The following is a 19379-nucleotide window of genomic DNA, read 5'->3' as shown; positions in this document are numbered from 1 at the left end:
TTCAGTTTTTAGAAATGCGATGACATCGTGAAATCTGGTTATTATGATATTTTTCAGCTGAGTTTGATCCAAAAACATATCTTGAATTTTAAAGTTTTAATCTCTGAACATCGAAGTTATTTGCATAAAACTCAATTGCTCGCTCAACTTGCTTTACTTTAAAAGCTACAGTAGCTCTGATTGTGAAACATCCACATTACAGTCTGACAGAGCTGTACCAGTGTGGACTGAGAAATGGATTTGACAATGCGGGACCTTTTTAATTTTAGCCATTTTTTATTTCAGGGCAATATTTGACATGGCAGATCAATAATTGCATGTATCCCATAAAACAAAAACGGTCATGGGGGGTGCTGAGCACCCAGTTTATTTTACTCAGGAGTGCTTGAGCCCTTGCGCACCCACAGAGTGGGTGCCTATGTGTGGAAGTGATTGCTTCTGTATAGCATACTCCTTTAGGCATGCAGCTTTATCAAAAGAAGAAATGCACGTGGTTATATGTGTTTTTACTTTTCCTTTTTCAGAGTCATTTACTGTGCATTACCATAGTTTACTGTACTTTGTATGCAATATAACATGCTTGGATGACTGTCCTATGCTGGCAATGTACATCACATTGCCATGCTTTTACCATGGTATGTTGCAGTTAACATTCATAAGAAGACAATGAGATTAATGAACCCACTCTATTGCTGTCTTGTTGAAAATGAGTCTGTGTTAGCCCACAATTTAAAGTAATGGTTTTCATCTCCAAGGTTGTAAATATGCATTACTGTGACAGGATGGCTGAGTGGTGACGTCACGGACCAGGAAAAACAAACACGCTACTGCCAGTGAAGCCCTGGGTGTGTATTTATTAAACAAAAGAAACAAAATAAAATGGCATGGTATCCAAAATATACAAACACAACACTCAATAAATGGCATGCTGTTCCAAATCCAGCATGAGTAGCAGTTGTTGTTTTAAATTTAAATCTCCTTCACTCTCCTCTCTCACTCTCTAGTTCCTTCTCCCTTCCATCCTCCCCTAGCTGAGAGGCTCTTGTCTCCTTTTTTTATGCAGCTGTGCCTGAGCTCGATTGCTTGTCAATCTCTCAGGCACATTCTACACGGTGGCTTTATTTGGCAAGGGAGGCAATTAACCCTTCCCTGCCAACTCAAAACGGCGCAAATAAAATACACTTAATAAATATAAATAATAATAATAATAATAATAATAATAATATATAAACAATACAAATACATATAGGGGTGGGGCGTACACCGTCACAATTACATTACACTTTAGATTTCTATACCACCAAAAGAGTAGAAAACAGCAAAGTACATTACAGAAAAAGGACATCTGAAACATGAACAATGGTATTAAGAATCCTCTGCCTCCACCAACCAATGTGTCTGCTGAGGGAGTGGGACACCAGTCAATCAAACAGCGTGCTTAATGAGAATGATTTCCCAAACAGGGTTTAGAAATAAATATTTTACAGAAGCACCACAGGTCAATGTCATTCTATTTGTACAGAGATAACCTAGACCTTCATTAATGCAGTGCTAAATTAAACTAAACATAAAATTCATCAGTAATACTGAAAAAATTTATATCGAGCATCAAAAGAAACTTATCACCTATTATAACACATTTATTTTTGGGAAAAAAAAGTTATATAAATGATGGACATTGATTAAATGTTTTTGGTTTCTTTTTATTCACTCGATCGTTCATCCTTGAGCATGACACGCTTGAGTGACTGTGACTGCCACGTCTGTCAGGAGAGCAGCGCCTTCATGCAGTCGGTATGTTGGAGGCTGGACTAGGGCAGCCTACTGTGGCTCGCCGTCTTGGGTGCTCACAGCCAGCAATTTCAAACCTGGTGAGGCGGTATAACCAGACACACTCTGTCAGTGACAGGCCACGAACTGGGAGACCAAGAGTCAGAACACCTGCCCAAGATTGACAGATCATTTTGCAGCGTCTTTGTGATGTCAGTTGTTAATCAGCACAATAAAAAGTCAGTGCACCTGCTCTAAAACAGAGCTTGTAATTTTTTGATCACATCTAGTGAATTTTATCCAAATATAATTGATAAGTTTCTTTTGATACTCAGTATATAATTGAGTTTTTGAAGTTATGGACTCCAGCTGGACATACTCAATTTACCTATTATGTCAGGTTGTTGTGGGAATACAGGGCAGAGAAGCTGGACCAGCTACCATCTACTAACACCTCACAATGCTGTGTGGGGGTGTGGTGCTATATTGTAAGCCAGGACAAATTCCCATTTTCTCGTACCTCAGCGTGTATGTTGAGTGTCTTGTGATGATAACCTGGAAATACTCCAAAAGAAAGGTTGATGAAGTGTTTTGAGTTTGTACTTAAACTCCACAATTGGCCAAAGACAGGAAGCTGGTAGAATGTATGTTCCCATAAACTCAACAAGCCCATATCTAATACTTACTTACTAACTAACTAACTAACTGACATTAACTAACAACTCAAAATAAGCAAGATTCTAGGAACACCAGTATTAGTCACAATTGGGTTTTCATTCATCTTGAGAGAGGATTCCGTCCTTGGGATGACATAAAATGGTATTGCCTGTCCTTGGGTGTAACAATCTGTCACTTTTCATTGCTCCATTGCAATTGTGTTTTTCCAGGGCTGTGTATGAGAGTATTGAAGACGTTTGAATGCTAACACATCGACAAAGGGGAAATTCTCTTTTGGTCTACATGGATAACCTACATTGAACCAGATATGCTGTCTGTAAATACATGAAGTAGTGTGGCAAACTAGAGCACACCTCTCCCATTTTAGTATGGTACATTTTATCATAAAAAACAAGAAATATAACAATTTCCAATGTGGTGTACTGTTTATACTGTAGGATTTGGGATAAAAGGCTTGGATTTTATTTGAAACATGTTGGCTTTGCAGCCTGGTGGGGTGCAGTACAGGTCATGGACACAGCTGTTCTCTCAAGAAAGATTTTAGAATTAAAAGGAAGGAAGGAAGGATTTAGTAAGACTGTGTGTTTGCTTGTTTCTACACACACACACACTGTGCCTAACCATACAGAAACTAATGAGTTTGTAGACAAATTAGGTATCTTTGGATGTGAGGGTTAAGGCATATCAAGTAGGTATTGCTTTATGTGGTACAATGAGGAAGGACATCATACTCGCTGTGTGTGGCCACACAGCACACATTCTCTTACCCATGAACACCAGGTAGAGATAACAATAGAGAAACATGTTAGAATTCAATATAGCACTTATATTCATAATAATTTAAGCATCTAACTCCACAGCTCAAAAAAAAATAAAGGTTGTTACGCAAGTGGGAACACACAAGCACGTCACTTAGGCTGTACTGTAAAAACAAATACCTCTTAAAAGAAGCTCATAAAGCTGGAACCTAAAAAATGAGGCAGCAGCAGCCCTCGCTGGATTGGAATTGAGGTTTTTGGATTCCTTCTTGACCACTCTCTTGTTGGTTGACCTGTTGGACAAACCACTTCAACTCATGGAGCTCCGGTCCCCCGTCTCCCCCACACACACTGAAAACAAGATATAGCTGCTGGGGCCCTCTCAATCCCTGGCATGCCGTCAAGGAAATATAGGTCAGTTAACAGATGTGCACTCTTCTAAACAAACAACCACAAAGTTATAAACTTGGCAGGGTAATAGAGAAGGGATATCCATAAAAATATAGTGTGGGGGTATAAGTAGAATGAAGGCACTTGCTCAGTGTTCTGAAAACCATTTTTGGATTGAGTAGTGCAGCTGACTTACTGTATGCATTGGTCACCACCCCCCCCCCCCCCCCCCCCCCCCCCCTTTTAGTAGGAGTTCATCTTTATTCTGGCTAGTTATTATCAAATTTCTTCAGTTTGTTTTTAAACAAACAAACTTCATTAAGTTCTTTATTAAGTAAAAACTATATTTCAATTGTTTGATGATAATGTAATTGCAATTATTGTAAGTCACGAACTGAAAGGGGGAATTGTGTGGAATAACAAATTTGTGCCAAACCTTCCTGTGCAATCACTGCTATAGTTCCCAATGTGCTTCCAATATGTTTATTCCAATAAGCACTGAATATTGATTTTTGTATCTCTACTGGGACACCTGTGAGCCTAGACACACCGTTTATTAATTTAATTAATCTATTTTACCCAGTTTATCTACCAAATTTGAATGTTACCAAGACTTCTTACACGTCGATCAGGAGGATTAATGGGTGACCTCTGCTGTCACCCGTCAGCACTACAGCAATGTAGATTTAACTAGCTACTGAACCCTGGAGGTGAGATCCAGCTTGGAAGTCTCCTGCAGTACTCATGGGGTGTCTAGCTGGTACTGTATGGTCCCCTTGCTGATATGGATAGATATAAATCACCAGTGTTGAAATTATACGTACATTCGTACAATAACTTGTGTTGGCCAGGTTACAGACTGGTTTTTTTTTTTTTTTTTGCTGCCGAGTTCGATCAGCTAAACCTGAGATCAATTTGGGTTGTTGAGTTGAGTGAATCACTGCTTTTTCTGATGCACTAACCACCTCGGGGCGTGCAGATTTCAAAACACAGTTACAAACAGATGTGTACCCTTTTTTCTTTTTCTGTTTCTTTTATTCTTTCTTTTGAATATGTTTAATAGAAACCACTGAGTGCATTCCAGAAAATGAGTCACGTAAGGAAATAAGTCAGGGGCTGGTGTAAATAAGGGCAAGTCGTGACAGCCAAAAGACAGATGAGAGAAAAGGCCAAACTGTTAGGCTTTTTATTTTTATTTTTTTTCAGGTATACAAACTTCTGTGTGATACTAGTCACGATAAGTAACTGAAACATCATTCACATACACTTTTACAAAAGAATTAGAGAACTACAGTCAAAGAAAACAATTCCAAAACTGATATTCTGTGTAAACATTCCTGCGTGCTTTAAATATTTTAATGAAATAGATAAATAGAACACAACTGTCTATGCATCAGTCTTCATCTCTGTGTGAAACAGCCTGTGTTTTTCAGAAAGAAGACATCCACTTAGTGGTAAAAATAACAGTTTATTGGTTGTGAAAGATATGCCTGATGGCACATGAACAATTGGCAAACAGTTATGCCCGACATGAACATGATAACCGATAGATACTTAATACGTTCACATTACAATTTGGCCCATGGCCTTATCCATTGGAACTTGATAGCTGCCCCTATACTGGCTGAGCTAAGATGAATGCAATACAGTGATTAAGACTGACTCGGACAGCGAGCAGAACAAGTGGCACTTGGGGCCACCTTGACAAGGCACGCTGCAGGGTGGAGGAGGACCAAACAAAGAAACGACAGGGGTTTGTGGGCAGAGAGACCTAGTTAACTGGTTAAACTGGTAACATATGAGATTGATGGGTGGAGTCTCCTTTCGGAAAGGCAACAAGTTTCCAAATAAAATATCCAGCTAAACCAATTCTGATAGAGCACCATTTTATTAGGAAAGGCTGCTTGCTTACTTAGTTTAACATTTTCTAACAATAATAGTACACCCTATAATGTGCCAGTTATGACTGTTTTATGTATGTAGATTTAAAAATAAATACATTGCATCATACAGTAGTGGTATATAGGTCTAGCACTGTTTAGATCTGTCGAATCAATGGCACTAAGTGTTACCCAGGTGGAGACAGCTGTGTTTCGAAGGCTACAGTAGAAGCATCTGGCTGACCCAATGCCAATTTCTATCTTTCAAACCAGGGTGGTGATTTCACCATAGCTGTTACAGTATCTAATTTTCACCTTATGTATTCATACAGTAATGCCACATGTAATTGATCAAAGCTTTGTATTCCAGTGTTTGTCAAAGGGTAATGTTACAAAATTACAGTAGGTTTGTGCCATGTTTTATGAAGAAAATAACTGCTAATCCTTTAAAACTGGCACTAACTCGATATTGCTGATAACAACTTATTGATTCTTTCCGACACATGAAATGTATAAACAAGTACTTTTTGCTGAAATGAGAACTAATACAAGTAATGATGGATAGTTTGTTTGAACCAGTTTTATACATTTTTGGTGCTTGAAACACATGGATGTATCACCTGTTCAGTAGCAGCATGCAGTGACATCATTCATAACTTGGCAACACATAGTGACATCACAGAGAGTAGCTGAAATAGCATGTGACATTTTCAGACATCATCGAGCGTTTATTCTGGGCCAGACAACGGGGACCATCATTTGACAGAAAGTAATCTTTTGAACACACATCTTCAGTCAAAAAAGAAAAGTAACAGACATGGAAAAAAAGATCAGTACCTGTTCATTCAAAGCTTTTTTAGAAGACTTTGCAGAGAATGTGGGGAAATGCGAGAAAGGTAAGAGGGAAAACAAAGACTATCGTTTTTTGTGTTAAAAAAAAAATAATACAAATTACAATAAAATAGAAATAGATTACAATCTGTTGCTGCCAGGTGGCGCCAAGTGCTAAGTAAAAACACCCTGATAATCAAAAGATCAATAACCTCCTTGAAGGAAATCTGATTTCAGTCATGATCTGCAAAGTTCGGTGAAGCACTGTGAAATCATAAATAACAAATCATGTAAATGCCATGATGATAAAGCATATTCATTTTATTTTAAAAGCAGGCGAGAAGAATAGCAAACTGCAAAAGCAGGGTGAAAAGAGAACTTGGTAAAATGTATGCAAGGGCCACAGTTAATAGACAAAAAGAGAATAAGCTTTAAATAATTGTTGTTATATTTGCCGGAGCATTGCAATTGAATGCTATGCTGAAATCATTGTGTGAGGAAATACACAGCAGTGGCCTCTTCACACCTGCACTATAAGCTCTATTGCCAGCAAATCATTTGGCGATAAAATAGCTTGTATATTTCTAGTATCAAGATTTTGTGTGTGTTGTCTAGTTGATAAAATAGAGATTACATTTCATAAGCCAAAGCCAGAAACTGTATACTTAAAAGCATGACAATGAGAATATATCATACTTTTAATCCTGACTGAAAAGCGCTGATCTTAGCTGCCAGTGTTTAGTCACTGGGGATATCCCTATTGCAGTGAACATTTCAACCAAAGCTGAAGCTTTGTGCCACTGAAGATTTGAATGTGTCAACTAGTATTCAGTGGCGCTGGACCAATTTTATAGTGAGGGTGCTGAAGGCCATTGTACAAAACTGTAACCCTGGTATAGGATGGAAGTCTTGCAAACAAAAGTAAAAAAATGACAATGTTTGCCATAAAAACGTTTAGAGCAACAAATCAAAGTAGCATATAAAGTTATGATCCACGTAAATACTGCAATTTCAAAATGTCGTATAGCACATCCGGAATGTCACTCCCAGAATTTTTTTTGGTATTTTCACAAGTTGACAGGTATGCACTTTTCACATAACGTGTTCCCTCATATTTGTAATCGTACATTCCTAGGCCAGAGCTTTAAGTAATAGGTCAGGGTATAGTGCTTCCCAGGCATTTGCTCTGCTCAAATTGCCTCCTGTCCCCCGATATCCACCCCTCCCTCTCAAATTCAACTACCGAGTATGATGCAAACACTATTTTTGTTTGAGGATCCCACAATCTTTTTGGGAACGCCTGGTGTGACATTGTAATTGCCCCACTGTGGGACAGAATACATTCCTCCCTTTGTGGTTTTGAACAGACAGGTTCCCAAGATTTCTGGCTTGAGTACAATATTAATTCGCTTCTCTTGCAGTACAATAGCCTATCGTTTAGGTATCCGTTTTCTGGTGTTTGCGCTGCCTTGGAGAGAAAGGATAGCCTGCCCTCTTGTGGGTCAAAGAATGGAGCTTGCATGAAGCCATGTACAGTAGTTAATCTTCTCATCAGACATAATCATTAGCCTGGAAGACAAAATAGAAGGCATTACAGGTGTGGTAATTTCTGCCAATTGCAATTTGTTGGAAATATGCATGAAAGAAATTGCCTAATTTAAAACTTTGGTGATTTACACCTTTTTAGTTTTTATGCAGATCGATGTCAGTTCAGTTCATGAACTCCATGTGCAGTTTTCTATTGCAACAGTGATTAAAAAAATAGATTACAAAAAAACATATTGTCACTCCTTTACTGTAACTTTCAGGTCAGTTGTCATATTTAGTCTCAGCTCTACAAGACAAGGAAACCGATTTTGTCTTGTGAAAATCAGAGACCTGTTATGTACAGAATTGTATCCCTATGCTGTAATGAATTCCCGTGTGGAAGTACAATTCACAATATTAGTGTCAGAATGAGTGCTGTATACTAATGTAAATTGGCTGCAGTGCATTGCAACATTATTATTTACGTTGAAGTTCTGATGACATGAGCTAAAGTGAATCCTGGGATGCAAATAACCTACAGCAATCACAGAAGTCATAATCATACATGGAATAAGTCATTTTTAATAGAATAGGGTTTTTACTTTTTTAAACGGTTAGTCTTGGTTTAGCTACTGGAATGTCTTGACAAGGTTTATCTCAGTTTCTTTGTTGTGTTTTTGTTTTCATGTTTGCCAATGAATCATTCCCTGTCATTAGTGTGGGGGTTTCAAAGACCTGCAGTTCAGAAGAAATGCAGAGAATCATAAGAAAATGCATTGGTAGTAATGCGCTGATGCAGTGCAATCCCAAATCCTACCTTAGAGTTCAAAGAAGTGGATTTGTGTTGCCCCAATCTTCATAAACTTCTAAACATTTTTCAAATATATTCTGGCAGAAGGAGTAATGCATTTCTCATGTGTATATTAGGGGGTCGTTCTAAAACCTAACCTGATTTGAATTGTATGGGCCTGGGATGCTTCTAAAGCTGAGAACTGATTTAAGGAAACAGCTTAAACATGTCTTGGGCAATTGTCTAGGGGAGGCTGGGGGAGTTTTGTGATTTAAAGAAAGAAAAGCAGAAAGATCAGGGAGTTATGACATAATTTGTTTGAAGATTGTTTGGATAACAAGCTCCAGTGCCCTTGTGTATATATAAAAAAGAGAAAGAGCAGATATTTTTCCATGCGCATGCACTGGGAAAGAATCTCATCTCTTTCATAAACATGATGGGACTAGCAGTGCAACCAATAGCATTCAAACTCCAATGACAATCTGTGCTCTACTGTACTGTATAACCATGTTGCGAGGTTAAAAAAAAAAACAAAAAAAAAAACAATTGAATAACTCATTGAGTTTGTAACAGTTGTTTAGTCAGATGGATTATGTTGTATGGGATCAGCTGTCTGCAGGAGTCAGTGTGGCTGCTTTAGGAAGCGGTGATGGTGACTGGGGGAAATTTTGTTTTGTTGGGAACTGTTCATAGAGCCACCCCTCTAGCAGGAGAGCTCCAGTTTCTCACCGGTGGAGGTTTTAATTATATCACCCTCAGGGAAGATAGGGAGTGTCTGCATGAGATATTGTATAAATTACTTAATATGTAAAAATGACCCACCACACTGCATCACCATTATTACCGTGGCAATGCTGTGCAATTACACTTTATACTTATCATTTTATCAGCTGCGGCTATCAGTTTGTTTAAAATATATATACCAATTTCAGATTTACCAGTAATTGAATCATCTTTGTGGCCCAAACACAAATTAGATTTTGACTTGTTTTAGTGTTGTGCACACATCTATAGGGTTTGAAGAAGATTTTGTACAACACTGACCGTAAAGCAAAATGAGATACGCCCGGATGGTCAAACAAGGGGTTTTTCTGTTAGTCGCTAAGGGATGATAAAAAGAGAAAGGATTTCCTTTTCAACAAAATGGCTGGAAATTCCCTAAACTTCCTGCAAATAAATATTGGCTCTCACTAGCTGGGGATAGATAATATTTGGTACAGTAAATCGTGGTTTAAACAGAGCTGACTGGTAAGAAAAAATAACAAAGTGTTTGGGTAATTGCAATGTATGGTACAAACTTTGTCAATATCGGTAGTGTAAGCATCACAAATGTTTATATGGGCCAGTATGTTTAGGCAAGCTTGTCATTATAGACCCAAAACTTGAAACAAACTAAACCAATTTGACATGCTGTGAACAGGCTGGCTTGTGCGGTGACGTCAGGCCAGGAAGGAGACGCACACAGAGACAGCACTGGGGTATAAAGGTGCGGCGGTGCATTTTATTAATAAATAAAACATTTAAACAAAACACTTATACAAAACAAAAAGGCATGTTGGCCAAAACAGACAGACTGCAATGATTTAGCTTTTTCGGGTCTCATTCCACCTCTGAACTCCTTCCCCGATCAGCCAAAGCTGCAGATTTATGTACATGTGACTGTCTCCAAATTAGTAATAAATGACTCCATCAATCAGTCTGGAGATGGTCACATTCTGTACAGGTTTAGCATGGATGGGGAAGTTTAACCCCATCCATGCTGCAAAAACAACAATAACAAAATATTGTGTTTTTTTTATACAAATTAAATAGATAAATTAATAACACAAAATAATACACACAGGGGAGAGGGGTGTACCCCATCACACATGCCCATACTGTATTTGGTATTAAGTAGTGTTTGTACAGTTTCGATTTATTTATTGATTGTATTTAACTGTTGCAAACTGTGCTTAAAGTCTTAAGCACCTTTCACACTGGCATGTTGTACCCGGGTATGAACCTACCTGGGTCAGGACCCAGTGTCATGTGGGTTGGCTACGTGATTTCATTTTGATAAAGCAGGGTCGACCTCAGTGACAGAAGTAAATACTCAATGCCCCGGAAGCAGATTGTTACAGACGCTTCCATCCAAGCTTCTCTGGATTGAACCATCGGCCCAAATGTTGATTAGAGCAAATATTTTTTCATCAGTCTGGCTCATGGTGTTAAAACAAAAATGTGGCTAAACAAAATTAACAGAAATGTTTCTTGCGGAAGTGAAACCAGGCATGGCTGTTTGTTATTTTGTCGGCTTACGAACAGCTGTCATGCATTTTGTCTCGCTCAGGATGTGGTTCGACACACTTTGACCCAGAACCCGGATCGGGAACTGGGTAGGAGTGCTAGTGTGAAAAAAAGGCTTTAGTAACAGCTGTACATCGCTTCATTTGTAGCAGCAGTTTTTAAGAAAGCAGAGGGTTAAGAGAGAAGGCTGACTTTGTGAATGAGCTTGTGGGGTTGATCTGTATTGTTAAAGCGACTTGCACGCTGCCCCCAGCTTCCCGGACAAACGGCATCACACTGCTTAGTGTTTCCTGCTGCAGCTTTTTTTATTTTTTTTATTTGCAAAGCCAAGGAGGAACTCCGGTTTTATTATTTACTTATTTATTTAGTTAGTCTTTTGCAGAAGCTGATCTTTCTATTTGCTACCACTGACAATACATTAAGGATAAATTTAATAAGCAGCAGTTAAACTCATTTGTGCAGCAGTCAGAATATCTGGTGAGTTCTTGAGTGTCGCAAAATGTTTTGTGTGTTCTGGAAATTACTGACCAAGGTGGTTTCCTTGCACAGTGTTTTTATATGTCTAGAATCTAAATCAACCATGAAAAGTAATGGTGTCTACTTCATTGATTCGAGTTCTGTTAAATCAGGCTTCACAATGCTTTTAACATGTTTGACTGTGCTTTGGAATAGAAATCAGTATTTTATATATAACCTGGTTTGGTTTTAATAGTTTAGTTTAGTACCATCTGTTGTATGTTTGTCATTGGTTTTGATTTAGTTTCAACTACTGGGATCAATGCACCAAATACAGCAATATTTTTTTTTTTTTAAAGTCTTGAGCTGTGGACTAAAATGCAAAGTTATAAGAAACATATGCATGGTGTCCCATGAAAGGGCCTAATTAGTCTCAGCTTGATACTGCCAGTTACACTTTGCTTAGCATCTACATTCTAGTACAGATGTTAAGGTGCATAACTAATGTAGCTTATTAGAAAGAATCTTCCTTGTTCCTGTGCTGTCCTGGTAGAATTGCTGTATGTAATTACGACAGCTTCTCCAGTTGTATGCAGTCAAAAATTAGGAGACATGAGCAGCTTCTATGAGGGGAAGGGTTGAGTGTTATGTGATTTAAAAAAAAAAGTTCAACAGTTAATAATGGATACAAAGAAAAAGATCAGAGCAGCCAGCGGATAAGGTGACTGCATTCAAAACTAATTCAGTGAACTAAAAAGGATTTCAGTGAATGGTTTGTTCCCATAGCCTAGGTATTAGGCTGTATTGTACACTGACTACTGCTGCCCGGTTGGGGCTCGAGAGTGGGTATAGATAGGAGGGGTGCTGTGTGACTGTACCTTGTCTTGCAATTAAATTTAAATTGCACCAATGTGCACTCACAAATAACTATGCTTCTCTGTTAATAGCCGGTAGGTATGACTTGTTTATGTGTAGTGCTTTTGGGATATCCTAATCTGCAACTGTGCATATATATAAAGTTTAAACAAAACCTGAGCCGTTACTTCCATACAAAAGAATGAATGTGTGCTGCAAGCTTGTAAAAGTTTTTGAAAGCTTGTAAAATAGTGATGTTACTGTAAATGTATGGAATAAACTGGGGTGTTTTTAATTGGTGTTTGTCTACTTAAGATCCTGAAGTGGATGATGAGTCATTTTAAATGCCTGAGTAATCCACACACTTCCATTTTGTACTTGAAAAATTAGATGAATCCCAGATTTGACTGATCTGCAAGCGACATGAAGTTTGGAAAACACAGGCTTTTTCATGTGACAGGAAATTGTATAAAAATCTGTTCAATCTGTATGCAACAGGCTGCTTGGTCAGCTTATTCCACCACAAGGAGAGGGATGTTTTACATGGCGTAGTTAACCCTTTTAGGACAGGTTAGAACATAGCTGCTGAAAGGATATTATTTAAAGCAAAGTGTCAGTGATTTAATGTCATGTCAAGTGTTCTGTGCTAACCTTCATATAGTCGCAGTGGTAATCAATCCTGTGTCTTTATTATGTATATTATAGTTGACGGGTATCATTGCCGTGACATAATTGCTTGGTTGACCTCTATGCTTTTTCTGTTGAATCTATTGAAAGCTTTATCTGGGAACACACTTGTCTGATGTGGATTAAGTACTGTAATGGTGACCCACTCATAGAAAAGTTCACTCTTTTTTGTTTCTAAAGCATGTTGGGGTATTGCGTAACTGGTAACAGATGTTCCTGTTTGGGAGGTCTCTGATTTCTACCTCCCACCCTCTCTGTTTCCCCATTGGTCTGAGCAGAGCTACAGAGATTTACTTTAAGGCAATGTAAACAGAAACCACGAAACAAAGGTCAGGCTCCCAAAGGCTGGTGGTTTGTTCTTCACACATTTACTTGACTTCATGGAACAGTTAACCCTTTAAACTCCACCAGTAAGTGTTAGCGTCCTCCTGAGGGAAATCTTCCAGCACTTTCCCAGAGGCCATGTGTGATTCTTAACCCTGAGAAAACCTGATACTTCCTGCTTTAAGCCTATAGTTTCCAAGGCAACCCTGTGAGTAATCCAATCACTGCTTTTGTTAAATCTGTACTGGTTTCGATTAAAAGGTAAATACTCTGTATTAACCCATTAAAGAGAGAGGCATAGATAGGTTCCAACCAATCAGAGACAGAGGTAGGTACCAGTTCAACTAAAGATGGGCAGAGGCATCTTCTTACTGACCAACCAACCAACCAGAGAGAGACAGAGGCTGGCACCGACCAAGTAGAAAGAGATAGGAGGTAGGCATCATCAACCAACCAATGAGAGAAGCACAGTTGCATTCTAAAATTTGAGAAATGTTATACATGTTATAACAACGGTTATGGGTTTGAAGATTCATCAAGGGAGATTGAAATGATTGAGGGAGAAGGGAGAAGAGAGAAGAGACAAGGGCCTCGCATTGATCAGTACTTTTTATGAAGTTGGTCAAGTCAGTCGAATGAAATTCAGTGACAGGAAGCAAACCGCAGTTCGCAGGATATCGGCACCCCTGTCATAGATGAGAGGAAGACTTCCATAAACACAACTAGTGATGAACCTAATGATCCTTGTGAACCTGATCAGATGAGCCAGCATAAGAGAGAAAAGAACCTTAATGGACACAGGCCTGGAGTTAAATGGTCAAGAGCGTCTGAGAAAACTGTGGGACACAGTGAACAAAGTTCTCTGTTTTGTGTTGGAAAGGTTAGGTGGAACAATAGAAACGAAGCTGGATAAATTTGTGGATACCATCTACACATATGGAAGTGAGAGGTTTGGAGTTGAAAAAGAAAGGAGAAAGTACAAACTATTCCTGTAGAGTATAGACTGCAGCAGGAGCTTGAGCGCTTAGTTAGAGAACGGAAGCAATGGAGGAGAGCAGAACAAAGTGAGAAAGAACTCCTTCTATTACAAAGGGTCATAAAAGATAAGCTTGCAATGTTGCGCAGAGCTTTGCGCCTACTGAAATTCTGCATAAATGGAGCATGCAAGAACTAACTTTTATAAAGACCCATTAAAGTTTGCAAAGAAGTTATTCACCAGTGAGAAAAATGGCACATTAAAAGCAACTAAGGCTAAGCTGGATAGATATCTTGAGGAAACACACACAGATTACAAAAAGGCAGGAGCCTACGTTGATTCCTTCAGACATCCCACCTATCAATCCACCAGAATACCAAATGGAGAACTGTCCACCTAAGTGGAAAGAAGTAGAGCAAGCTGTGAAAAAGGCAAGGGTGTCATCATCTCCTGGGCCTAATGGAGTTACAAGAGTGCCCCTGGTGTTCTTTGAATCCTGTGGAAATTGATGAAAGTAGCATGGGAGAAACAGGTTGTGCCAAGAGCAAGACTCCGAGCAGGTGGGGTCTTTATACCAAAAGAAAAAGATTTTTACGAGTATCCATCAGTTTTGTCCTGTTTCCCCGTTCCTCGTTGCTCAGAGATTCTCAGCCTACCTATTGAAGAACTGCTTCATTGACACTTCAGTACAGAGAGCTGGTATTCCAGGTTTCCCAGGATGCTTGGAGCACATCATTGTGATCTGGCAACAAATTCAAACAGCTAAAAAGGAGAGGAAGGAGCTCCACGTGACATTCCTGGATTTAGCTAATGCATACGGTTCAGTACCACATGAGCTGCTTTGGGCAGCATTTGATTTTTTTTCAGTGTACCAAGGACAATAACAAACTTAGTGAAAGCCTATTTCGGAGATTTGCAATTTTGTTTTTCAACTTCAGAATTCACCACTACATGGCAATGTCTAGAAATTGTAATAATGGCAAGATGAACCATTTCTCCACTGGCATTTACCATGGCAATGGAAGTAATTATTAGGGCAGCAAAATGGGTAGTGGGAGGAGAGCGTAATTACTACTACCACCAATTACAGCTTCCATAGATAATATGACAATCATGACTACGACACTAGCCTGCACTAATCGGTTATTGGGCAAACTAATCAAGCCCACTAAGTCAAGGAGCATCTCTATAATTAAAAGTAAAGTAGTGGATAAGAGGTTGTACATTTAAGTGAGGCAATACCAACTGTGTCTGAGAAGCCTGTGAAAAGTGCTGGGAAATATTATGATGGAAACCTAAAGGACACAGTTTGTGTGGGAGAAGTGAGACAACAAGCAGTGCAAGGGTTGAAGAGAATAGACCGCAGCGCTTTACCAGGCAAACTGAAACTCTGGTGCTTTCAATTTTGTCTGCTACCAAGACTTCTGTGGCCACTTATTGTGTATGAGGTTTCCTTGACAACAGTAGAGAAGCTGGAAGCGTTAATCAGTTTGTATGTCAGGAAATGGTTAGTTCCATGCTGCCTCAGCAGAGTGGGACTGTATGGTAAAGGGATACTACAGCTGGTAGTCTCGGCTCTAAACGAGGAGTTTAAATGCGCCAAGGTTCGATTGGAAATGACATTGGTAGAGTCACATGACGAGTGTGTGAGGGAGGCAGCACCTGTGTTGAAAACCTGGAAGAAATTGGGCGGCAAAGGAAACTGGAAGATGCAGCTGGGCTCAGTTGAGTGTGGGACGGAGGGGGGTGATGCTGGGATGCCAGAATCACTGTCAAGCCCTTTTAAGGTGTAGTGGGCTAGTCGACAAAACACCAAGGATGGAAGGTGCCCACTTGAAGACCCCAGAGATGTACACTACTCAGCTCAGTCCAGACGGTTGTTATGCTGATGCGCTAGGCCGCACAGTGGTTGATTCCTGGAGCCAGCATTACACTTCAGCCATTAACACCAGGCAGAAGGATATGGAAGGAAACACAAATGGATCACAGTAGTTTACAGTAAAAGAAGTTAAGTCTTAGTTGGTGCTCATCTTGGCAAGAGCCGAGTCCAGTATGAGCAAGTTTTAACACCTACTCTCACGTAATGGTAATCATACCTGGAAATGATTACATAAGATGACTTGTAATCAGTTTCACAGTAAAATTAAAAAAATAATCTATTACTGATCCAGTGAAACTATTTTCTACAAGGTCTACAAGAATTTGTACTGCAGCTGTCCCTTGATTCCGTTTGATTGAAATGCTAGGCGGACAGTACAGTAAACAGTTGGAAGAAGTCTGAATGCATAGTGTGCAAGGAGGAGGGGGCCCTTGTGTGTGCGCATCAAACCGTGGGAGAACTGAAAGCTTGAAGCTCTTTGCAAACACTTCGGACAGGGAGAGGAATTTGTACACGTCCCCCCCCCCCCTCCAGCATCTGTCTGTTTGACTTGTCAGCTAGGTTATGTGCCATCCCCCGTCCCTTATTTGATCTTGCCTTGGACTTTCAAAACTATTTTTGTGCTGGCTTGGATGTCGCTGAAGGAAGCAAAGATTCTGGAGAAATGTAATGCTGTGATTCAGCAATAGTGTTAGGGTGTTTGTGTGCCTCAGGGTGGAAACTCAGTGATTCTAATTGCTGTCTGGAACAGAGCTGTGGGACAGAGAACATCATGGCTGGGCTATAGATGACGCAGACAGTCAATAGTAAACAAAACCTCCAGTAAGTTCGGGACATGGGCCCGTCTGTATCCGCCTTATATAAAATGCAGCATCATTTATTGGAATCATCAATGACTGGCACATGAGATACTCAACAGTCCTGTTGTGGAGTAATGGCAGACCAGCTATTGCAAGTCATGTCATTCTGATTTCAGTATGGTGTGACATCATTATCATATCTGTGGTCCAGAGCAGGGATCTTCAGAGCAAAAGAGACAAAGGACTTCACGATTTAAAAGAAATAAACCCAGGACTGGTGTCTGTGATGTTATTCCTTTTGCTGCTGCTCACTTTCAGTAGGGAATCAGCCTTCCTTCCTCCTCCTGATGTCACACAGAGATATGTCTGACCTCTAACCTCTGATGAGTTCAGCATTGCCCAGAGGGCTTTCTCCCTTTTCCAATTGGAAAATGTTGAGCAAATGAACTTTATACACAACTGCATTCAGACCAGAATGCTTTTGCTCTTAATAAACTCACTTCTCTCAGGTTAACCTATTCCCTTTATTTCATTTCTGATTATTTAGAATAAATATATATTTTTTTTATAGCAAGCAATGGTAAATCATTAATTAAATGTCTCCATCAAAAATACAAAATCAAAAGGATTTTACTGTTTACCGGTTGTTCATACCTACAAATATTTAAAATGTAATTTAACTCCACTGTTCCCTGTTCAGAGATAGTGTGGCCCTGATTCAATAGCAAACTTGTACCGATATGACATTGCAGTTGATTACAAGTTTTTAATTGGTTCATGCCAGTGGTATGGCAAGTACTGTGGTCCTGATCTACCAGTGCCAGTAACTTTGTAGCTACCCTTGTGCCACTACTATCATCTCGTGTTGCATACAAACAAAATGTAGTCTTGCTGTATGACCATTGAAGATCATTGGGTAAGTGAAACAAAATATAGAAATCAATTAAGTTAAGATTTTTAGATAACATTCCGTATTTCAGATACTGTTGTATTGGAACAACATAACAGCAGTTGAATATCCTAGTGTGGAATCCATATTCTCTGTGGAGTTGCAAGGCTGGCCTCTGGGATGGGACCGTGTGGGATGGGAATGCAGATATCTTTGGGTTCCAGGATCTCCGAGGAAGGGAAGCTGGAATCTATCAATGGAAGGGGCACAATAGGTACAGCTGACAAGCTCAAATTAAACATGTGACAAATGGTGGCATGGGTTAAGAATCACTGTGTTGTAGAGAACTAATTTATATAATAGTTGTTATTGTAGCTTTTAGGTGGTGTTATAGGTTCTTTTTTTTATCTGTATTGCAAATGTTGCATTTGGTGTTCTCTTTTAATTAATAAACAATTAAAAATGTAACTGGTCTTTTTTTTTTTTTTTTTTTTCTACAACGGGAGACATTCTTCTATATTGACCACTCTGCAAGTATAGGAGGTGATTAAAAACTTTGGCCTTAATTTTTCAGAGGATGTGATTGGCCAAGAGGCAATTACATTATTGTTTCATAAGAATATCACTGGAGATGTGTAATGTGTGCTTTTTTATTTAAATAAATACAACACAACTGCAAAAACATGATTAATATTAGTATGTAAACAGGAATTATGTCATTGATTATCTGCAAATCGTTGCCTGTACATAAGATTCAAACAAACATTCTGGAGCTGTACTGGCAAAGGGACCCCTGAGAAGAGCCATTTTATTTGGGTGGCAAGAGGGTGATGCATTAGCAGGAAGTGCAAATCCTACACAGCAGGAAGTGCATCATCCTCAAAGTAATCTCTGTGGTTGCTACAAGACACACCCCTGGGGTGTGAGCGAAAACTATAGCTACATCCTGAGCCTGACTCCAGATCTGCACACAGGCACAAACACACAACTGCAACGTCTTTGCTCCTTCACAGCAAGACTTAAGGTAAATGTCCTGCTTTCTTTACTCAGTTTGAAGTTAAGGGAGTGGCAGTTTTGCAATACCTATATTGAGAGGGAATTGATCATACACATGTGCAGATGTGTGTGTGTGTGTGTGTGTGTGTGTGTGTGTGTGTGTGTGTGTGTGTGTGTGTGTGTGTGTGTGTGTGTTCCTTTGATCACTCTGATTTTAAACAAGATGACTTTTTAAATAATTTATACTTTTAAATACTGGCAGGTCCAAAGACTCCATACATATACTATAATGTTTATATTTAGGATCTCTAAAAAAATGTTTGGAATTGTTATTTCTGCAGTTGATAACTTGCTCCATAATGCCTTTTATTGACAACAAAATAATGGTGGCAACTTCATAGGGATTTCAAAGCTAATAGGCGTAACATTGTAAACAAATGCTAGATTAAAAAAAAAAAAAAAAAAAAATCTACTCCTTTAAAATGTCAAGTTAAAAATTCATATTGAATTCAAGTAAAATAATATAAGAATATAAATACATCTACGAATGCAAATATATATAAAATTTACAGATGACCCCAAAGTACGATAATCCTAGCATTGTCTA

General features: G+C 39.1%; 1 protein-coding gene across 2 annotated transcripts in view; it reads left to right on the top strand.

The window, feature by feature from the left end:
- Positions 1–19379, top strand: part of LOC121330770 (neuronal-specific septin-3-like) — a 94219-nt gene that overhangs the window by 37862 nt on the left and 36978 nt on the right. Inside the window, exon 1 of one of the 2 annotated variants that reach the window (XM_041277521.1) lies at positions 18702–18800. The exons of the other annotated variant lie outside the window; for it this stretch is intronic. The gene's annotated coding sequence lies outside the window, so the exon portion shown is untranslated. Of the gene's footprint in view, positions 1–18701; positions 18801–19379 lie in introns of those variants that run through there. 2 annotated transcript variants of the gene reach the window in all.

Source organism: Polyodon spathula, chromosome 18 (genome assembly GCF_017654505.1).
Source record: "Polyodon spathula isolate WHYD16114869_AA chromosome 18, ASM1765450v1, whole genome shotgun sequence".
Lineage (NCBI taxonomy): Eukaryota > Metazoa > Chordata > Actinopteri > Acipenseriformes > Polyodontidae > Polyodon > Polyodon spathula.
This window is presented reverse-complemented; position numbering and strand designations above follow the sequence as displayed.